Below are 23,095 nucleotides of genomic sequence, written 5' to 3' on the forward strand. Positions count from 1 at the left end.
GTCTGTTTGCTTCATTTTGCAAATAGTTGTCTTCATCACTCATCTTATTGATCACCTCCTGCATGTCGCACATTTGCATTTGGCATTCATTGAACTCTTTATTTCTCTTGTCTCTTTCTTGAATCATTTTAATCATTTCTTGTTCTGCGCTCTGGAGATCACCTTCTTTTTCACAATGTTCTTTTTGTAAAATCTGCATTTCTGAAACAACCTCATCTTTATCCTGTCTAATGTGGACCACTAAGGCTTTTAAGTGTACCAATTCTTGCTCACTATCCTCAATTTGTTTCTTGCTTTTGGATAACTGAGCATCAAAGTCTCTGCATTTTAATTGCATGTTTTTTTGGCATATATCCAATTCTGCTCTTAACATTTCCTGATTTTTACTTGCCCCATCTAATTCAGTCTTTAACCTGTTAATCAGCTGGGTATCATTCTCCTGCATTCGCAGGGACTTATTCAAAATAAACCATATTTTGCCGCATAGCCGTATTAAACAGTCTTTCTCTGCACTTTTATCGGCTGCATTCAATAATCTTGTAAGGCAGACCTGAATTATGCTGCCTTCTGCAAAAATATTGTCTAGTTTTTCTTTCTGCACCTCACCCTGAATGCGGTCACGCCATTCTAAGGTGCTGTTCGACGACCACGTCCCATGTGCAAACAACTTTGCCTCTAAATATTGCACTAGGTCTGAAAATGTGGTTTCCCTTTGTGACATTCTGAAATTCGTTTTTAGTGGCACACTGCTATTATAAAATGGGTTCCCTTTAATGTGCAAATGGCAGTGTGAGACACGCTTGCCACGCCCAGTAGGTACTCTATGATCACTTTCCCGGCCTGCAACGGACCATAAATATGTTGGGTATTTTGTGGATATTTGGGGCTTAGCGGTATTTTCTTACCGCCAAAATACCTTTAGCAATAATCACTCTCTGTATTCATAATGGATCACACATAACAATAATACATTGCATTATTTCAGAATTCAGACCTATTTATATAATGTGCGCGATAATTTGCGTGGTTGGTTTATTTGTGGCCCCAATATCCAATATCCCTTGTTTTTTATCTAGATTGTTCTTGATCACTAGAGAGACCTCAGGCCTACATTTTAGGGATACCACATTTTCAGTGTTAGTGTTGTGTGCCACCATGGGCTATTGTGGTATTTTTGTGGTAATTTCCACTACCTTATATACGGTATGGAACTATGTCCAGAGAGTCTCTCTTCCCGTTGGCTCATGTACCTCCAACAAGCTATGCTACAAACAGTCACTCACAACTGTCCATACTGAATAGAATCATGCACACATCTGTTTTAAAATGACAATTGCACTGTTTAAAAATCTACCCACGTTTAAACCTTTTCCCATGCAAAATGAAAGAGAGAAATAATACACACTAGCTATCTGTTTTCAGATATTTTTGTATTATAGAAATTTCCTTTAAACACAGTTTAACCTTTTTTTACAGAAATAAATGAAATAGTACAACATTATTTGTGATAAAATGAACAGAGAACTGCGAGAATATATTCAATTGGTAACATTAAATATGCTGATAAGGCACTGGGACTCCCTCGAATACACTGACTGAACAGTTTCGCACACTTTCGCACAGCTCCCACACTTCTGTAATTACCTTATCTGTTCAGCATGAGTTTTCTCCGGCTATTCTCTTTCTGAATTTGGCTCCCTTGAAGATTAACCCCAGTGAAAACAAGCGTCTGTCGTTCTCAAACCGGGGTTATTGCCTGGAATTCTCAGCTTTTGCAGCAGGAATGCTTCAGCCAGGAAACAGGTCCTTCTCCCAGCTCTGCAAGATCTCGATTCCCTCCCCCTCTCCTCAAGCTTCCCCAGCAAAACTCTAATCACAGCCTCTAGCATGATACTTGCTACGACGCTGCTCCAATCAGAATCAATCATGTCATCTCCTCCCTCACTACACAATGGCTCATTTCTACAGTAAAAATTGTAACAAACTGATTTCCTGTTCCTTCGAGCTCTTTGCTTCCTGTAGTTATGTGGACAGGGCAGCAGAGAAAAAAATGAATGTGCGTTTAAAAGTTCACTTTCAGAGTAGGCCTAATTCTGCAGTGGAGACACATTTTTATTAGTGGGTTATGTTAAATGAAGTTTTATTAGTCAGGTTAGTTATTAATAAGGTTAGTTATTAATTTTCAAATGTGTCTCTTGCAACATAGGCATTTCAGGTGAAAAATAGTGTGCATTTTTGAATGTGCACATGTGTGCTTTTAACTGTAAAAATAGATTTGCATCTTATATGTAAAAATTGTTTTTGACTGAATAGCCTGTCTTTACTTATATGTCCATGTTACTCTGGCAACACATATAGCAATGCACCACACCCATGTGGTGGTGCTGCATAAAAAAAAAATGCTACCTGTGCAGTAGTGCTGTACTCTGTGCTGTAACACGCCAAATATCCTTACACCCCCCAGCACTGTGGGGCACCTGCCAGCAGGCCCCCACTCATGTCCAACTCATGTTCCCCAGCCAACATGTCATCACAATCTAGATCCCTGGTCCCGATGGTCAGCCTCCAAATGCAAAACACCCACCCGAGTATTGCATCCACCCACTCAGAAATGGCAATAACATGATAGAACAGCAATTGCAAGTTTGGAAACGAACACATGTCCCTCACATACACCCAATGGGTGTCAGTGAATCTCAAAACCCATATCATGATATGCATGAAACCAATGAGATGATACTACACATTGAAGTTTGATCAAAAAATATGTATTAAAGGAAACATGAATTGAATCAAAAATAAACTAACAGAAATGGGAATGTAAAAAAAGTAAAAAGAAGCATGTCCGTGAAAAAACGCAAAACCAAAAATCAGAATCCAAAGGAATGATGTCCAAAGGCACAGTCCACAAAAGAAAATCCAATGGGAAATTATAATTGAAAGCCATTGCTCCATGGGTAAATTGTAAAAAGAAAAGAAAATCCAACAGTGAACTATGTACAGGTGAACAAGCCAGGGTCCATGATCCCAACAAAAGAAATGAAACCTATCTAACTACACTACCTAATAAAAAATAACTATATACAAAAATGTGGCCCATTGTCCAAAAGGTCCAAAGAAAATGCAAAAACAAAGGAAACCTAACACTAACTACATAACTATTTACATGGGCAGCGGGCTAGACCAACGGTTCACTGGATGTTGTCATGGGCCAGGGCATCATCGAACTCCTGTTCAATGGCTTGGAGGCGGGCATGTTCCCTGGCCCGGAGGTCTCGCAGGGATAAAGCAGTGTCCAGCTCCAACTCCCTGCGAAGACCCTCGAGGCACTCAGCCCGCCTCAGCGTCCTCCGCATGGAGTTCTCCGCCCTGACCATTGTGAGCCGTTCCTCCTCTGCCCGCTGCCGCTCCGCACCTATCTGCTGGCCCAACCGCTCCCACACGGAAGCCACACCCATTCCAGGGTTCTCCTGCCCTCCGGCCGATGCCTGCACCCCTGATGTTGATGGCCCCGAGCCATCATGCCTCCCACGTCGAGCCTGCCGTTGCCTCCGACGCAACTGCCTGTGCCAGCACGACGGCATCCAGGCTGATCGTATCCACCGACGCCGTCGTGCACGTGCCCTGCCCGATGATGCCGTCACATCCTCCATCTGCTGGGGTCCAGTTGCTGGTGTGTCCACCCCTGCTGGACCTCCGACTCCCGACTGTGGCAGGGATGGGATCCCCACCGAACCGGCTGCATTGGTCGGGGCAGGTCCACAGGGGGCCCTGGTGGCATCTGGGCCGGAAGACGGCATGGAGAACGACTGGTGCATAGTCTCCACAGAGGAGGAGAGGGTTGCCAGATTGGCCGACACATGTAGGAAACCCCCGACCATGGCTGTTCCCATCTGGGCCACGTCGCCACGGTGCTCTCCGTGATGACGTGCATGCTCCTCCCGGGAAGCACGCACCTCATCACGAATTGCACCTGTGCGCAACGCGACACCAATCAGGACCTTCTCCATACGGCCATGGGTCCCCTCGTCCGCAGGTGGAGGGGAGTCAGATGACATGGACATCCCCCCTACCTGCGGACGGGCCTGGGATTGGGCATCCCTGCTGGTGCATGGTGGTGCAGTCACAGTGTCAGGGACAGTGACATGCACAGGCCCCTCCACGGCGACCTGTGCTGCCTCCTGCCCCTGGACTGCAACACTTGCACCAGCAGGGATGCCCCCACCAGGCCCCATGTGCGCCTCAGTAGCAGCCTCCTCCTCCTCTGTGGAAACCACCAACCTGGATGGCTCCACCCCGTCTTCCGCCGTTGCAAGCCTCTGTGGGGGCTCACCCACCCCTTCCGCTGCAGCCGTGGGGGCATCCCCACCGCTTTGCTCCACAGAGCCGTCTCCGCCCTCTTCTTCACGTGGCGCTGTGTAGAGGGAGACATAGAACACAAGCATCAGGGTACTGTACAATGGTCCCCTAGACAGGAAGCAATAGCAGATGAGTGGCACTGTCAAAGATCACTTCCATCATGTCTCTCCACAACACATGGCTCAGTGCAGGTAAAACACATGCGGTAACAGGCATGGCGCATGCTATGGACATTAGCATACATGTCCAAGGGATTCTTGAAACATACACTGTTGTTTTGGAACTCACATGCATCATGGGCCATGCCTATCACATGCACACACTTCACCCTAGTTTCATCCATCTGGCCTCGTACACCACAGACACAGTGGATACAAGGATGACTAGGCTGCATCAGTGAACCTGAACATTGCGACAGACATGTGTCATGCATCCCTGGCATTCACAAGTCACAGACACGCAGGTCAGACACACAGACATGGACAGCATACATGTACATGGCATCAGCACCCATCCCTCACCCATGTCCAGGAACAGAGACTGGCATGCTTTCATGTGGCCATTCCGCATAGGGCAACCCATGTTGCATTTGAACACATGCACCAACCGTGTGGTTCACACATTACTGGTCTCACATGCATGACGTCCCTGCACACACACATGCATACATGGCCCATGTCACACATACAGGCAAGTATCAGACAACCAGCACACTGCGACATGCCCTGTCTCACACAGCAATGCTTGGCCACTTACCGCTCAACTCCAGACGGGTCTGCCTCTCAAGGATCTGGGCGTGGAGCGCTGGGCCTACGCGTTCCAGGACCCTCAGCTGGATGGTACTCATGCGGCCCCAGCCCCCCTCCACGAGGCACCGGGCCTTCAAGAGGGTCCTGGACCTGCAGTCATCCCAGCGCTTCTTGACATGTTGGTAGTCGCGGACTGCCACCCCCTCCGCATTGATGGCAGTCACGATGTCCGTCCAGATCCGAGTCCGTCCTTCCTTGTTGGCGCGCTTACTTCCGAAGAGGGCATCATACTGCCCTAGGACTTGCTCCACCAGGACACCAACTTCGGTGGCAGTGAAGCTGGTGCGCCTCTGCCTCTCTGTCCGGGGGTTGCCAGTGGTGCCAGATGTTGCAGTGCCCGACATGGCAACCCCAGAGGCAGGAGTGGGTGGGCAACTGGGTCCTGGGGCTGGGTTGTGGAGCGATGGTATCCCAGTCGGGAGTCTTCTGTTCCAGCAGGGGTGGACACAGCAAATGGACCCCTGCAGATGGCTGATGTGCAGGCTCCAAATGGCAGGGCACGGTGGCAGCAGGCAGGCAGGCAGGCAGGCAGCAGCAGATGGCTCGTGGGAGGCTGCTCCGGGCTCTGGGGGGCAGTAATTCGGCCTTTTGGGCAGGAGCGTGGTCTTCCGTGTGCTTACGCGTGGCCGGCTTGATACGGAGTGATTTGGCACGTGAAAATCCTGCACGTCTGCGTGTAAATCGAGGAAAGGCCCTTAGCGCGTATGCACGTCAGCACGCATATGCGATTTCATTGGACCAAAGGCCCTTAGCGCGTGCGCGCGTCTGTGACGTGAGGCGCGCGGGTGTTTCCCTCATTACACGTGATGACAGAGCACACGTGGATTTCCACCAATCGCGTGTGGAACTTCCTGCGCACCCCAGAAATACACGTACCCAGGCCAATCGCGTGTACGCTCACTTCCCTCCGATTACACGCGATGACACTCGGACGTGCAGTTTTACCACGTGTGCTCGCATATGCGATTTCATTGGCCCAAAGGCCACCATGCGCAGCTGTGACGTCACGCGCATGGCCGTAGAGAATGGCGCGTGTAAAAATGAAGAGATACACGTCCGAGTGTCAAAGCGCGTAATTGGTGGAAATGGCCTCATCGCATATGCGCGTCTGTGACGTGTGTATAAAAGGTAAGTGTAGAACGCCATTTCCTTGTACGTGCTTTTCGTGGAGAGCGAGTGGGTGAAATCTGTACTTCTTGTCGGTTCACACGCGATTTACTTCACGGCGTTTCCAGTTCGTACTCCCTGTTACCTCTGACAGCTTTTTCTCTTTTCCTCTTTTTCCTGGGCCTGTTTCCTCAAACAGCGTTCCCTACTACTGTTGTCCTGTCTCCTCAGACAGCGTACAATTCTTCTTTTGGCGGGGGTGTTGCCAACGCGCACACGCGCATATTTTTCACGCTTTTGTTCCTGGCAGACGGTGAGTCGCGCACGTATTTAACATCTGTGCTTGCCCCGTGTGTCGCGTACCCCTTCAGAGGTCATTCTAGGCTGCGTCTGACACGCATACGTTCATTCTTGTGTTCCTGGGTGCCACAGCGTAGTGCAGGTTTATTTTTCCACGCACGTGGTCTAGGAGGGGTTGCGTGCACCTTACTTTGCTTTTTTGGGGTGCCTGTGCGTTGCGTGACCCGTCATCTTTCCCCAGGGGTGACATACAGCCTTGCTAGAACACTAGGGTACGATTACCATCTGGTACCCAACCCCTTTGACCCCCAATTGCCCAGGACAATAGTTCACATCGACTCCCATATGCACAATAACATCAGTGCCATGGCTGGGAGGCGACCAAGCCGTAAGGGTGGCAAAGGTGGCCGAGCCCCAAGTGGTGGCCGTGGTGGATCCAGTAGGGGACGTGTCCGTGACTTGCAGGGTGCCATTAGCCCCCTATGTGTGGAGGAGCAGTCAGGGACACCCATGCCCCCCCCCCTGGTTGAGGTTACCGTGGCTGACACCATCCATGCTCAGCCCTTGTTGGACCAGCCCACTTTGGAACCAGACCTGGCACAGGGTGACTCCATGGTTGACTTCCAGGTCAGCAGGTCTAGGCCACGTGCGCCGGTGAACGTTGGTGTCATCAGGCCACGTGGATCAGGGGCAGCTAGGTCATCTACTGCCCCGCATAGGCAGGCTGGGGAGGCTGCAGGGGCAGCTGCGGCTCCATCCACCCCACCTCTCACACACCCATCCAGGACAGTGTCGGTCCAAGTCCATCATGCTGACATTCCCCCTGACACCATCACACTTGAGATAATGCCTGCACCAACTCCCATGCTCAGTGTGCAATCCCACGCTCCTGCCCCTAGTGTCCAGAGCGGCGTAGGACACTCAGGATCCCCACCACCTTCCAAGCGGAAGAGGAAGAGTGCTCGTCCAGTAGAGGCTGATGCCCCAGACACGGCAACACAGTCCGGCCCATCAAGAAAGCCCAGCTTCAATGAGGCCGAACTGAATGCACTTGTAGAGTATGTGTCCGCACATGACCGCAAAATGGTGATTGTTGCAGGATCCAAGACCACACCTGCACAACGTCAGGCACACTGGCAGACCATTGCGGACATCATAAGTGCCCTTGGAATCGTGAGGCGCACAGCTAATGAATGCTACAAGCGCTGGAATGACCTGAAGCGCAGGGCAAAGAATAATCTGGCCTCAAGTCATGCCGCAACTCTAGTGACTGGAGGTGGGTCTCCAGCAGACGACATAGAACTCACTCCACATGAGCAGGTTGCTGGGACCTACGTCACAGAGGAACAGATCCAAGGCGTGGGAGAACTGGCAGATTACGAGGCATTGTCCGGTGAGTGCACATGCATGTGTGTGTCATCCATGTGCATGGTGTGTGTGGGAGGGCTTCTGTTTGGGTGCCAGGGGAGGGTGTGTGTGCCTGAGTGGTTCGGCTCATCCATGTGCCTCTTCCTATACATTCTTGGCAACAGCATTGGGGTATAGCAGCATCCCTTCGGCCAACATTAGACATCCAGCCCAACACCACGCCAGTTGCCCTTGGAGTGTCATCTTGCCACAACACTGTTGCTTATTTACCTCTGTTTATTCAGGCAGATTGTTTGCATACCACCACTTTTACTCGGGATTTCTCAGTCCTATTGTCACATGTCTGACATGGCTATGGTACAGTGGACTGGCTCAGTTTCGTGGACATGATTAGTTTGGACATGTCCCTGTGCTACAGGACCATTTTTGACTGGCAGCTGCAGGTTAAACATTTGAACCATTACAATGAAAATAATCAATTATATGAACAAACTGGACTGAATGAACAATTGGTGACCTCCTGTCCCTCTTCACTTCATGGCTAGGGTACATGCCATCTGTGTGATGGCATGTGTATTTGACCTGCCAATCACTGGCCAATGTGTGATGCCACTGCTAGGCAGCATGCAGCAAATGTGTTCATCTTCCATCTTGGTGTCATCAATGTGTGCCATCTGCCTCCCCATCACATGCAGTGACGGTGCATGCATGGGAGTGTTTTAGTCATGTGGGACATGTGTCAATCAAGTACTGTTTCTGTAGCCTCTCAGCCCTAATTGTGTGCCATAGTGCTAATGCCTGTTTCCATTTGTTTTCTTTTATGTCTTTGCAGGGGAAGACGCACTTGATACTGCTGGGGTTGTGGAGATGGTGCAGACCCAGGAGGGGTCTGAGGGCCGACCGACCACCAGTGAGGGACGTGGTGTGGTGGTGGGTGAGAACCCACAACTGCTGCAGGTCGTGCTCTCAAGGGGTGTCTCTGGCTGCACCTCCTCCGAGCTGTACTCAGGTGTCGATTCTGATGATGAGACCTACGTGCCGTCGCAGGTGAGTGTTCCTGGGAGGGATTCTGTTCTGTCCGACCCACCTGCACCAGGGTTAGAACCCTCAATGGGGATGTCAGTGTTGGCAGGTACGCCTTTGGTGGTTACGGATGCAGGGTCACACTCCGAGACATCTGATCCTGTTCCTGGGCCAGCAGATCAGAGGGGGAATGCAGTCCTGCAGCCTCAGGCAGTGCCGGCACAGCAAGGCGCAGTTCACCTTGCCCCAGACAGGTGTGGTGCCCGCCGACGTGGTGGCCGTACGCCACCTGGCAATACCGCATGGGAGCAATCCATTTACGGTATGGCAACCCAACAGGCAGCATCATCAGAGATGATGGCTCAGGCCATGGATAGGGTGGCCACTTCCATTGTCCCCCCCGAAAGGCTGATGGAGCGACTACAGCAGGCAACCGACTCCATCTGCCAGTCACACAGGGAGGACATGTTGGCATCCGACAGGGACAGGCGGGCGGCACTGGCGACTCTGCAGGAAGCCATCTCCATAGAGTCCCAGGGCCACAGGGAAGCCCTGAGGCTGGAACTCCTGCACCTCAGGATGACTCTTGTTGAGCTTGAGGCTTCAACAAACCGAAGGACAGAACAGCAGCTGGAGCGTCTCACCCGTACGCTCTCAGCTGAGATGCAGGCAACTAGGGCAGAGGTCGAGGCATCCCGTGAGTTGTTGCATGGGGACCTCCGCACACTTATCCTCCAGAACGAGACCTACCACACCCGCATGCTTGCAGCCATGGAGGAACAGACTAGGGCTTTGCGTGGGCTGCCTCCCATAGTGCCACCACCTCCTGATGCAGCTGCAGAGGGTGAGGATAGCGCCAGCAGTGATACTCCCACAATAGGGTAGCCGTGTAGGCCATGAGCCCATGGAGGTGTTTTTTTTTTCCGCAAGATCCACACAGGTGGGTTTTGGTGTGCATCCCCCAACGACCCATTAATGGACATTTTTTTTTTCTTTTTTTTGGGACAGTGTGTTGCCTTGTGTGGCTCCCGTGGGCATACGCTGCATTGTGGCTGGGCACATGCAGGCTTGTCATGGATTTGGTTCAGATGCTTGGGTTTTTGTCACACACACCCCTCCTGCTTCCCGTTTCCATGGGCTTGCAAAGGGTGTGTCCAAGTGACATTGACGTACATGGTGACATTGGACTCCCATGAGCTGTGTGGGCAGTCTGTAGTCAATACTGTGTATACATTCATAGTGCATATTGTTGTTGTATTGTACACTGCGTGGTGTATTGATATGTGCCTCTGCATCCATCTCATCCTCCATATTGCACTGCTGGGGGGTGGGGGTGGTGGGAGACATGAGTGTGGGCCTGGTGGAGGGTGCCCCTGACTGCTGGGGGGTGGGGGTGGTGGGAGACATGAGTGGGGGCCTGGTGGAGGCTCCCCCTGCACTGCTGGGGGGTGGGGGTGGTGGGAGACATGAGTGAGGGCCTGGTGCAGGCTGCCCCTGGTGGCTGGGGGGTGGGGGCGGTGGGAGACATGAGTTGGACATGAGTGGGGGCCTGGTGGAGGCTGCCCTGCACTGCTGGGGGGTGGGGGTGGTGGGAGACATGAGTGGGGGCCTGGTGGAGGCTGCCCCTGGTGGCTGGGGGTTGGGGGTTGTGGGAGACATGAGTTGGACATGAGTGGGGGCCTGGTGGAGGCTGCCCCTGCACTGCTGGGGGGTGGGGGTAATAGGGGACATGAGTGGGGGCCTGGTGGAGGCTGCCCCTGCACTGCTGGGGGGTGGGGTGGTGGTAGACATGGGTGGGGGCCTGGTGGAGGCTGCCCCTGCACTGCTGGGGGGTGGGGTGGTGGGAGACATGAGTGGGGGCCTGGTGGAGGCTGCCCCTGGTGGCTGGGGGGTGGGGGTGGTGGTAGACATGAGTGGGGGCCTGGTGGAGGCTGCCCCTGCACTGCTGGGGGCTGGGGGTAATAGGGGACATGAGTGGGGGCCTGGTGGAGGCTGCCCCTGCACTGCCGGGGGGTGGGGGTAATAGGGGACATGAGTGGGGGCCTGGTGGAGGCTGCCCCTGCACTGCTGGGGGATGGGGGTGGTGGGAGACATGAGTGGGGGCCTGGTGGAGGCTGCCCCTGCACTGCTGGGGGGGTGGGGGTAATAGGGGACATGAGAGGGGGCCTGGTGGAGGCTGCCCCTGGTGGTTGGGGGGTGGGGGTGGTGGTAGACATGGGTGGGGGCCTGGTGGAGGCTGCCCCTGCACTGCTGGGGGGTGGGGGTGGTGGGAGACATGAGTGGGGGCCTGGTGGAGGCTGCCCCTGGTGGCCGGGGGGTCAGGGTGGTGGGAGACATGAGTTGGACATGAGTGGGGCCTGGTGGAGGCTGCCCCTGCACTGCTGGGGGGTGGGGGAAATAGGGGGCATGAGTGGGGGCCTGGTGGAGGCTGCCCCTGCACTGCTGGGGGGTGGGGGTGGTGGGAGATGGGAGACATGAGTGGGGGCCTGGTGGAGGCTGCCCCTGGTGGCTTGGGCGTGGGGGTGGTGGTAGACATGAGTGGGGGCCTGGTGGAGGCTGCCCCTGCACTACTGGGGGGTGGGGGTAATAGGGGACATGAGTGGGGGCCTGGTGGAGGCTGCCCCTGCACTGCTGGGGGATGGGGGTGGTGGGAGACATGAGTGGGGGCCTGGTGGAGGCTGCCCCTGCACTGCTGGGGGGTGGGGGTAATAGGGGACATGAGTGGGGGCCTGGTGGAGGCTGCCCCTGCACTGCTGGGGGATGGGGGTGGTGGGAGACATGAGTGGGGGCCTGGTGGAGGCTGCCCCTGCACTGCTGGGGGGTGGGGTGGTGGTAGACATGGGTGGGGGCCTGGTGGAGGCTGCCCCTGCACTGCTGCGGGGTGGGGGTGGTGGGAGACATGAGTGGGGGCCTGGTGGAGGCTGCCCCTGGTGGCTGGGGGGTGAGGGTGGTGGGAGACATGAGCTGGACATGAGTGGGGCCTGGTGGAGGCTGCCCCTGCACTGCTGGGGGGTGGGGGTAATAGGGGGCATGAGTGGGGGCCTGGTGGAGGCTGCCCCTGCACTGCTGGGGGGTGGGGGTGGTGGGAGATGGGAGACATGAGTGGGGGCCTGGTGGAGGCTGCCCCTGGTGGCTTGGGCGTGGGGGTGGTGGTAGACATGAGTGGGGGCCTGGTGGAGGCTGCCCCTGCACTGCTGGGGGGTAGGGGTAATAGGGGACATGAGTGGGGGCCTGGTGGAGGCTGATCCTGCACTGCTGGGGGATAGGGGGTGGTGGGAGACATGAGTGGGGGTCTGGTGGAGGGTGCCCCTGACTGCTGGGGGTGGGGGTGGTGGTAGACATGGTGGGGGCCTGGTGGAGGCTGCCCCTGCACTGCTGCGGGGTGGGGGTGGTGGGAGATGGGAGACATGAGTGGGGGCCTGGTGGAGGCTGCCCCTGGTGGCTTGGGCGTGGGGGTGGTGGTAGACATGAGTGGGGGCCTGGTGGAGGCTGCCCCTGCACTACTGGGGGGTGGGGGTAATAGGGGACATGAGTGGGGGCCTGGTGGAGGCTGCCCCTGCACTGCTGGGGGATGGGGGTGGTGGGAGACATGAGTGGGGGCCTGGTGGAAGCTGCCCCTGCACTGCTGAGGGGTGGGGGTAATAGGGGACATGAGTGGGGGCCTGGTGGAGGCTGCCCCTGCACTGCTGGGGGATGGGGGTGGTGGGAGACATGAGTGGGGGCCTGGTGGAGGCTGCCCCTGGTGGCTGGGGGGTGGGGTGGTGGTAGACATGGGTGGGGGCCTGGTGGAGGCTGCCCCTGCACTGCTGCGGGGTGGGGGTGGTGGGAGACATGAGTGGGGGCCTGGTGGAGGCTGCCCCTGGTGGCTGGGGGGTGAGGGTGGTGGGAGACATGAGTTGGACATGAGTGGGGCCTGGTGGAGGCTGCCCCTGCACTGCTGGGGGGTGGGGGTAATAGGGGGCATGATTGGGGGCCTGGTGGAGGCTGCCCCTGCACTGCTGGGGGGTGGGGGTGGTGGGAGATGGGAGACATGAGTGGGGGCCTGGTGGAGGCTGCCCCTGGTGGCTTGGGCGTGGGGGTGGTGGTAGACATGAGTGGGGGCCTGGTGGAGGCTGCCCCTGCACTGCTGGGGGGTGGGGGCAGGGGCGTTGCTAGGGGGGGCTAAGGGGGCTATAGCCCCTGATCTTTTGGTTGTAGCCCCGGATAGAATCTGAGGAGCTGCAGCCAAAAGACTAGCTAGCCCCCAGTCCCGACAGTTCCGACATCAGCTTAGCCCCAGGTCTTTTCCAGACCTAGCAACTCCCCTGGGTGGGGGTAATAGGGGACATGAGTGGGGGCCTGGTGGAGGCTGCCCCTGCACTGCTGGGGGGTAGGGGGTGGTGGGAGACATGAGTGGGGGTCTGGTGGAGGGTGCCCCTGACTGCTGGGGGTGGGGGTGGTGGGAGACATGAGTGGGGGCCTGGTGGAGGTTGCCCCTGGTGGCTGGGGGATGGGGGTGGTGGGAGACATGAGTGGGGGCCTGGTGGAGACTGCCCTTGGTTGCTGGGGGGTGGGGGTGGTGGGGGACATGAGTGGGGGCCTGGTGGAGGCTGCCCCTGGTGGCTGGGGGGTGGGGGTGGTGGTAGACATGGGTGGGGGCCTGGTGGAGGCTGCCCCTGCACTGCTGGGGGCTGGGGTGGTGGGAGACATGAGTGGGGGCCTGGTGGAGGCTGCCCCTGGTAGCTGGGGGGTGGGGGTGGTGGTAGACATGAGTGGGGGCCTGGTGGAGGCTGCCCCTGCACTGCTGGGGGGTGGGGGTAATAGGGGACATGAGTGGGGGCCTTGTGGAGGCTGCCCCTGCACTGCTGGGGGGTGGGGGTAATAGGGGACATGAGTGGGGGCCTGGTGGAGGCTGCCCCTGGTGGCTGGGGGGTGGGGGGGCTGGGAGACAGGAGTGGGAGCCTGGTGGAGGGTGCCACTGACTGCTGGGGGGTAGGGGGTGGTGGGAGACATGAGTGGGGGCCTGGTGGAGGCTGCCCCTGGTGGCTGGGGGGTGGGGTGGTGGTAGAAATGAGTGTGGGCCTGGTGGAGGCTGCCCCTGCACTGCTGGGGGTGGGGGGGGGTGGGAGACATGAGTGTGGGCCTGGTGGAGGCTGCCCCTGCACTGCTGGGGGGTGGGGGTGGTGGGAGACATGAGTGGGGTCCTGGTGGAGGCTGCCCCTGCACTGCTGGGGGGTGGGGGTAATAGGGGGCATGAGTGGGGGCCTGGTGGAGGCTGCCCCTGCACTGCTGGGGGGTGGGGGTGGTGGGAGATGGGAGACATGAGTGGGGGCCTGGTGGAGGCTGCCCTGATGGCCTGGGGGTGAGGGTGGTGGGAGACATGAGTTGGACATGAGTGGGGCCTGGTGGAGGCTGCCCCTGCACTGCTGGGGGATGGGGGTAATAGGGGGCATGAGTGGGGGCCTGGTGGAGGCTGCCCCTGCACTGCTGGGGGGTGGGGGTGGTGGTAGATGGGAGACATGAGTGGGGGCCTGGTGGAGGCTGCCCCTGGTGGCTTGGGGGTGGTGGTAGACATGAGTGGGGGCCTGGTGGAGGCTGCCCCTGCACTGCTGGGGGGTGGGGGTAATAGGGGGCATGAGTGGGGGCCTGGTGGAGGCTGCCCCTGCACTGCTGGGGGGTGGGGGTGGTGGGAGATGGGAGACATGAGTGGGGGCCTGGTGGAGGCTGCCGCTGATGGCCTGGGGGTGAGGGTGGTGGGAGACATGAGTTGGACATGAGTGGGGCCTGGTGGAGGCTGCCCCTGCACTGCTGGGGGATGGGGGTAATAGGGGGCATGAGTGGGGGCCTGGTGGAGGCTGCCCCTGCACTGCTGGGGGGTGGGGGTGGTGGTAGATGGGAGACATGAGTGGGGGCCTGGTGGAGGCTGCCCCTGGTGGCTTGGGGGTGGTGGTACACATGAGTGGGGGCCTGGTGGAGGCTGCCCCTGCACTGCTGGGGGATGGGGTGGTGGGAGACATGAGTGGGGGCCTGGTGGAGGCTGCCCCTGCACTGCTGGGGGGTGGGGGTAATAGGGGACATGAGTGGGGGCCTGGTGGAGGCTGCCCCTGGTGGCTGGGGGGTGGGTTGGTGGTAGACATGAGTGTGGGCCTGGTGGAGGCTGCCCCTGCACTGCTGGGGGTGGGGGGGGGGGAGACATGAGTGTCGGCCTGGTGGAGGCTGCCCCTGCACTGCTGGGGGATGGGGTGGTGGGAGACATGAGTGGGGGCCTGGTGGAGGCTGCCCCTGAACTGCTGGGGGGTGGGGGTAATAGGGGACATGAGTGGGGGCCTGGTGGAGGCTGCCCCTGGTGGCTGGGGGGTGGGGGTGCTGGGAGACAGGAGTGGGAGCCTGGTGGAGGGTGCCCCTGACTGCTGGGGGGTAGGGGGTGGTGGGAGACATGAGTGGGGGCCTGGTGGAGGCTGCCCCTGGTGGCTGGGGGGTGGGGGTGATGGGAGACATGAGTGTGGGCCTGGTGGAGGCTGCCCCTGCACTGCTGGGGGTGGGGGGGGGGGTTGGAGACATGAGTGTGGGCCTGGTGGAGGCTGCCCCTGTACTGCTGGCGGGTGGGGGTGGTGGGAGACATGAGTGGGGTCCTGGTGGAGGCTGCCCCTGCACTGCTGGGGGGTGGGGGTAATAGGGGGTATGGTGGGGGCCTGGTGGAGGCTGCCCCTGCACTGCTGGGGGGTGGGGGTGGTGGGAGATGGGGGACATGAGTGGGGGCCTGGTGGAGGCTGCCCCTGGTGGCTGGGGGTGAGGGTGGTGGGAGACATGAGTTGGACATGAGTGGGGCCTGGTGGAGGCTGCCCCTGAACTGCTGAGGGGTGGGGGTGGTGGGAGACATGAGTGGGGTCCTGGTGGAGGCTGCCCCTGGTGGCTGGGGGGTGGGGGTGGTGGGAGATATGAGTGTGGGCCTGGTGGAGGCTGTCCCTGCACTGCTGGGGGGTGGGGGTGGTGGGAGACATGAGTGGGGGCCTGGTGGAGGCTGCCCCTGCACTGCTGGGGGGTGGTAGGGGTGGGAGACATGAGTGGGGGCCTGGTGGAGGCTGCCCCTGGTGGCTGGGGGGTGGGGGTGGTGGTAGACATGAGTGGGGGCCTGGTGGAGGCTGCCCCTGCACTGCTTGGGGGTGGGGGTAATAGGGGACATGAGTGGGGGCCTCATGGAGGCTGCCCCTGCACTGCTGGGGGCTGGGGGGTAATAGGGGACATGAGTGGGGGCCTGGTGGAGGCTGCCCCTGCACTGCTGGGGGTTGGGGGTGGTGGGAGACATGAGTGGGGGCCTGGTGGAGGCTGCCCCTGCACTGCTGGGGGGTGGGGGTAGTAGGGGACATGAGTGGGGGCCTGGTGGAGGCTGCCCCTGGTGGCTAGGGGGTGGGGGTGGTGGTAGACATGGGTGGGGGCCTGGTGGAGGCTGCCCCTGCACTGCTGGGGGGTGGGGGTAGTGGGAGACATGAGTGGGGGCCTGGTGGAGGCTGCCCCTGGTGGCTGGGGGGTAGGGGTGGTGGGAGACATGAGTTGGACATGAGTGGGGGCCTGGTGGAGGATGCCCCTGCACTGCTGGGGGGTGGGGGTAATAGGGGACATGAGTGGGGGCCTGGTGGAGGCTGCCCCGGCACTGCTGGGGGGTGGGGGTGGTGGGAGACATGAGTGGGGGCCTGGTGGAGGCTGCCCCAGATGGCTGGGGGGTGGGGGTGGTGGTAGACATGAGTGGGGGCCTGGTGGAGGCCGCCCCTGCACTGCTGGGGGGTGGGGGTAATAGGGGACATGAGTGGGGGCCTGGTGGATGCTGCCCCTGCACTGCTGGGGGGTGGGGGTAATAGGGGACATGAGTGGGGGCCTGGTGGAGGCTGCCCCTGGTGGCTGGGGGGTGGGGGTGGTGGGAGACATGAGTGGGGGCCTGGTGGAGGCTGTCCCTGGTGGCTGGGGGGTGGTTGTGCTGGGAGACAGGAGTGGGGGCCTGGTGGAGGCTGCCCCTGCACTGCTGGGGGGTGGGGGTGGTGGGAGACATGAGTGGGGGCCTGGTGGAGGCTGTCCCTGGTGGCTGGGGGGTGGGGGTGGTGGTAGACATGAGTGGGGGCCTGGTGGAGGCTGCCCCTGCACTGCTGGGGGGTTGGGGTAATAGGGGACATGAGTGGGGGCCTCGTGGAGGCTGCCCCTGCACTGCTGGGGGGTGGGGGGTAATAGGGGACATGAGTGGGGGCCTGGTGGAGGCTGCCCCTGCACTGCTGGGGGGTGGTGGTGGGAGACATGAGTGGGGGCCTGGTGGAGGCTGCCCCTGCACTGCTGGGGGTGGGGGTAGTAGGGGACATGAGTGGGGGCCTGGTGGAGGCTGCCCCTGGTGGCTAGGGGGTGGGGGTGGTGGTAGACATGGGTGGGGGCCTGGTGGAGGCTGCCCCTGCACTGCTGGGGGGTGGGGGTGGTGGGAGACATGAGTGGGGGCCTGGAGGAGGCTGCCCCAGTTGGCTGGGGGGTGGGGGTGGTGGTAGAAATGAGTGGGGGCCTGGTGGAGGCTGCCCCTGCACTGCTGGGGGGTCGGGGTAATAGGGGACATGAGTGGGGGCCTGGTGGAGGCTGCCCCTGCACTGCTGGGGGGTGGGGTTAATAGGGGACATGAGTGGGGGCCTGGTGGAGGCTGCCCCTGGTGGCTGGGGGGTGGGGGTGCTGGGAGACAGGAGTGGGAGCCTGGTGGAGAGTGCCCCTGACTGGTGGGGGGTAGGGGGTGGTGGGAGACATGAGTGGGGGCCTGGTGGAGGGTGCCCCTGACTGCTGGGGGGTGGGGGTGGTGGGAGACATGAGTGGGGGCCTGGTGGAGGCTGCCCCTGGTGGCTGGGTGGGTGGGGGTGGTGGTACACATGGGTGGGGGCCTGGTGGAGGCTGCCCCTGCACTGCTGGGGGGTGGGGGTGGTGGGAGACATGAGTGGGGGCCTGGTGGAGGCTGCCCCTGGTGGCTGGGGGTGTGGGTAATAGGGGACATGAGTGGGGGCCTGGTGGAGGCTGCCCCTGGTGGCTGGGGGGTGGTTGTGCTGGGAGACAGGAGTGGGAGCCTGGTGGAGGGTGCCCCTGACTGCTGGGGGGTAGGGGGTGGTGGAAGACATGTGTGGGGGCCTGGTGGAGGGTGCCCCTGACTGCTGGGGGGTGGGGGTGGTGGGAGACATGATTGGGGGCCTGGTGGAGGCTGCCCCTGGTGGCTGGGGGGTGGTGGGAGACATGAGTGTGGGCCTGGTGGAGGCTGCCCCTTCACGGCTGGGGGGTTGGGGTGGTGGGAGACATGAGTGGGGGCCTGGTGGAGGCTGCCCCTGGTGGCTGGGGGGTGGGGGTGGTGGGAGACATGAGTTGGACATGAGTGGGGGCCTGGTGGAGGCTGCCCCTGCACTGCTGGGGGTGGGGGTGATGGGAGACATGAGTGGGGGCCTGGTGGAGGCTGCCCCTGGTGGCTGGGTGGGTGGGGGTGGTGGGGGACATGAGTGGGGGCCTGGTGGAGGCTGCCCCTGGTGGCTGTGGGTTGGGGGTGGTGGTACACATGGGTGGGGGCCTGGTGGAGGCTGCCCCTGTACTGCTGGGGGGTGGGGGTGGTGGGAGACAGGAGTGGGAGCCTGGTGGAGGGTGCCCCTGACTGCTGGGGGGTAGGGGGTGGTGGAAGACATGAGTGGGGGCCTGGTGGAGGGTGCCCCTGGTGGCTGGGGGGTGGTGGGAGACATGAGTGTGGGCCTGGTGGAGGCTGCCCCTTCACGGCTGGGGGGTGGGGGTGGTGGGAGACATGAGTGGGGGCCTGGTGGAGGCTGCCCCTGCACTGCTGGGGGGTGGGGGTGGTGGGAGACATGAGTGGGGGCCTGGTGGAGCCTGCCCCTGGTGGCTGGGGGTGGGGGTAATAGGGGACTTGAGTGGGGGCCTGGTGGAGGCTGCCCCTGGTGGCTGGGGGTGGTGGTGCTGGGAGACAGGAGTGGGAGCATGGTGGAGGGTGCCCCTGACTGCTGGGGGGTAGGGGGTGGTGGAAGACATGTGTGGGGGCCTGGTGGAGGGTGCCCCTGGTGGCTGGGTGGGTGGGGGTGGTGGGGGACATGAGTGGGGGCCTGGTGGAGGCTGCCCCTGGTGGCTGGGTGGGTGGGGGTGGTGGGGGACATGAGTGGGGGCCTGGTGGAGGCTGCCCCTGGTGGCTGTGGGGTGGGGGTGGTGGTACACATGGGTGGGGGCCTGGTGGAGGCTGCCCCTGCACTGCTGGGGGGTGGGGGTGGTGGGAGACAGGAGTGGGAGCCTGGTGGAGGGTGCCCCTGACTGCTGGGGGGTAGGGGGTGGTGGAAGACATGAGTGGGGGCCTGGTGGAGGGTGCCCCTGACTGCTGGGGGGTGGGGGTGGTCGGAGACATGATTGGGGGCCTGGTGGAGGCTGCCCCTGGTGGCTGGGGGGTGGTGGGAGACATGAGTGTGGGCCTGGTGGAGGCTGCCCCTTCACGGCTGGGGGGTGGGGGTGGTGGGAGACATGAGTGGGGGCCTGGTGGAGGCTGCCCCTGGTGGCTGGGGAGTGGGGGTGGTGGGAGACATGAGTTGGACATGAGTGGGGGCCTGGTGGAGGCTGCCCCTGCACTGCTGGGGGTGGGGGTGATGGGAGACATGAGTGGGGGCCTGGTGGAGGCTGCCCCTGGTGGCTGGGTGGGTGGGGGTGGTGGGAGACATGAGTGGGGGCTTGGTGGAGGCTGCCCCTGGTGGCTGTGGGGTGGGGGTGGTGGGAGACATGCGTGGGGGCCTGGAGGAGGCTGCCCCTGCACTACTGGGGGGTGGGGGCAATAGGGGACATGAGTGGGGGCCTGGTGGAGGCTGCCCCTGCACTGCTGGGGGTGGGGGTAATAGGGGACATGAGTGGGGGCCTGGTGGAGGCTGCCCCTGGTGGCTGGGGGGTGGAGGTGGTGGTAGACATGAGTGGGGGCCTGGTGGAGGCTGCCCCTGCACTGCTGGGGGGTGGGGGTAATAGGGGACATGAGTGGGGGCCTGGTGGAGGCTGCCCCTTGTGGCTGGGGGGTGGGGGTGCTGGGAGACAGGAGTGGGAGCCTGGTGGAGGGTGCCCCTGACTGCTGGGAGGTAGGGGGTGGTGGGAGACATGAGTGGGGGCCTGGTGGAGGGTGCCCCTGACTGCTGGGGGGTGGGGGTGGTGGGAGACATGAGTGGGGGCCTGGCGGAGGCTGCCCCTGGTGGCTGGGGGGTGGGGTGGTGGGAGACATGAGTGTGGGCCTGGTGGAGGCTGCCCCTGCACTGCTGGGGGTGGGGGTGGTGGGAGACATGAGTGGGGGCCTGGTGGAGGCTGCCCCTGGTGGATGGGGGGTGGGGGTGGTGGGAGACATGAGTGGGGGCCTGGTGGAGGCTGCCCCTGGTGGCTGGTGGGTGGGGGTGGTTGGAGACATAGGTGTGGGCCTGGTGGAGGCTGCCCTTGCACTGCTGGGGGGTGGGGGTGGTGGGAGACATGAGTGGGGGCCTGGTGGAGGGTGCCCCTGGTGGCTGGGGGGTGGGGGTGGTGGGAGACATGAGTGTGGGCCTGGTGGAGGCTGCCCCTGCACTGCTGGGGGGTGGGGGGGGGTGGGAGACATGAGTGGGGGCCTGGTGGAGGCTGCCCCTGCACTGCTGGGGGGTGGGGGTGGTGGGAGACATGAGTGGGGGCCTGGTGGAGGCTGCCCCTGGTGGCTGGGGGGTGGGGGTGGTGGTAGACATGAGTGGGGGCCTGGTGGAGGCTGCCCCTGCACTGCTGGGGGTGGGGGTAATAGGGGACATGAGTGGGGGCCTGGTGGAGGCTGCCCCTGCACTGCTGGGGTGTGGGGGGTAATAGGGGACATGAGTGGGGGCCTGGTGGAGGCTGCCCCTGCACTGCTGGGGGTGGGGGTGGTGGGAGACATGAGTGGGGGCCTGGTGGAGGCTGCCCCTGCACTGTTGGGGGTGGGGGTAATAGGGGACATGAGTGGGGGCCTGGTGGAGGCTGCCCCTGCACTGCTGGGGGCTGGGGGGTAATAGAGGACATGAGTGGGGGCCTGGTGGAGGCTGCCCCTGCACTGCTGGGGGTGGGGGTGGTGGGAGACATGAGTGGGGGCCTGGTGGAGGCTGCCCCTGCACTGCTGGGGGGTGGGGGTAATAGGGGACATGAGTGGGGGCCTGATGGAGGCTGCCCCTGGTGGCTAAGGGGTGGGGGTGGGGTGGTGGTAGACATGGTTGGGGGCCTGGTGGAGGCTGCCCCTGCACTGCTGGGGGGTGGGGGTGGTGGGAGACATGAGTGGGGGCCTGGTGGAGGCTGCCCCTGGTGGCTGGGGGGTGGGGGTGGTGGGAGACATGAGTTGGACATGAGTGAGGGCCTGGTGGAGGCTGCCCCTGCACTGCTGGGGGTTGGGGTGGTGGGAGACATGAGTGGGGGCCTGGTGGAGGGTGCCCCTGACTGCTGGGGGGTGGGGGTGGTGGGAGACATGAGTGGGGGCCTGGTGGAGGCTGCCCCTGGTGGCTGGGGGGTGGGGGTGGTGGGAGACATGTTTGTGGGCCTGGTGGAGGCTGCCCCTGCACTGCTGGGGGGTGGGGGTGGTGGGAGACATGAGTGGGGGCCTGGTGGAGGCTGCCCATGGTGGCTGGGGGGTGGGGGTGGTGGGAGACATGAGTTGGACATGAGTGGGGCCTGGTGGAGGCTGCCCCTGCACTGCTGGGGGGTGGGGGTGGTGGGAGACATGAGTGGGGGCCTGGTGGAGGCTGCCCCTGGTGGCTGGGGGGTGGGGGTGGTGGGAGACATGAGTGGGGGCCTGGTGGAGGCTGCCCCTGCACTGCTGGGGGGTGGGGGTGCATGGGGACATGAGTGGGGGCCTGGTGGAGGCTGCCCCTGCACTGCTTGGGGGTGGGGGTGCATGGGGACATCAGTGGGGGCCTGGTGGAGGCTGCCCCTGCACTGCTGGGGGGTGGGGATAATAGGGGACATGAGTGGGGGCCTGGTGGAGGCTGCCCCTGCACTGCTGTGGGGTAGGGGTAATAGGGGACATGAGTGGGGGCCTGGTGGAGGCTGCCCCTGCACTGCTGGGGGGTGGGGGTGGTGGGAGACATGAGGGGGGGCCTGGTGGAGGCTGCCCCTGCACTCCTGGGGGGTGGGGGTAATAGGGGACATGAGTGGGGGCCTGGTGGAGGCTGCCCCTGGTGGCTAGGGGGTGGGGGTGGTGGGAGACATGTGTTGGTGATCAGTAGTGCAAAGTGACATGTGGGTTGGCTGGTGGGCATGGCCATGGTGGATGGGTTGCCTGTGGGACATGAGCAGGGGTGCAGGGTAGTACCCTGTGGTGTGGACTGCCTGCAGGGGCCGTGGAGGGTGTAGAGGGAACACCTGGGGGGACCCACATGGCCAAATCACGTGTAGCATTCCCCAGCACCACTGAAATACACGTACCCTGCAGAAATCGCGTGTGAATCTTCCGCGCACCTCGGAATACACGTACCCAGACCAATCGCGTGTGGAACTTCCCGCACACCCCGAAGTACACGTACCCAGGCCAATTGCGTGTGGAACTTCCCGCGCACCCCCACCTACCCAGGCCAATCGCATGTGAAACTTCCCACGCACCCCGTAGTACACGTACCAAGGCCAATCGCGTGTGGAACTTCACACGCACCCCCACCTACCCAGGCCAATCGCGTGTGGAACTTCCAGCGCACCCCGTAGTACACGTACCCAGGCTAATCGCATGTGGAACTTCCCGCGCACCCCGAAGTACACGTACCCAGGCTAATCGCGTGTGGAACTTCCCGCGCACCCAGGAACACGCGCACACGCTATTTTTCACACAGCGGGTGTCCGTGTTTGTCGGTGCCCCTTTGCACCTCATTTGTCCTAGAGGGCCACTGTATGGGCCATTCATCATGGCTGTATATGGGTGCTTTTTGTTAGCGCACATTTTGGCGCACATTTTTTTCAGTCGCAGGGGCGCTACCGCCTGCTTTCTTGTGGCGTACTTGTTTGGCCCTGTGCGCGTCTTTGACCGTGCGCTGGTTTGCCCTATTCGATTCCATGAATACGGGTTGTAGGCGAGCATGTGGGCGTTCCGCGCACTTGCCTCCTGTACTTCCCCCGTGACGCCCATATTTTCACGCGTTGTTCCCCATTCCGAGTGT

The sequence above is a fragment of the Ambystoma mexicanum genome, chromosome 14 (assembly GCF_040938575.1).
Source record: "Ambystoma mexicanum isolate Mex_15411 chromosome 14, UKY_AmexF1_1, whole genome shotgun sequence".
Classification (NCBI taxonomy): Eukaryota; Metazoa; Chordata; class Amphibia; order Caudata; family Ambystomatidae; genus Ambystoma; species Ambystoma mexicanum.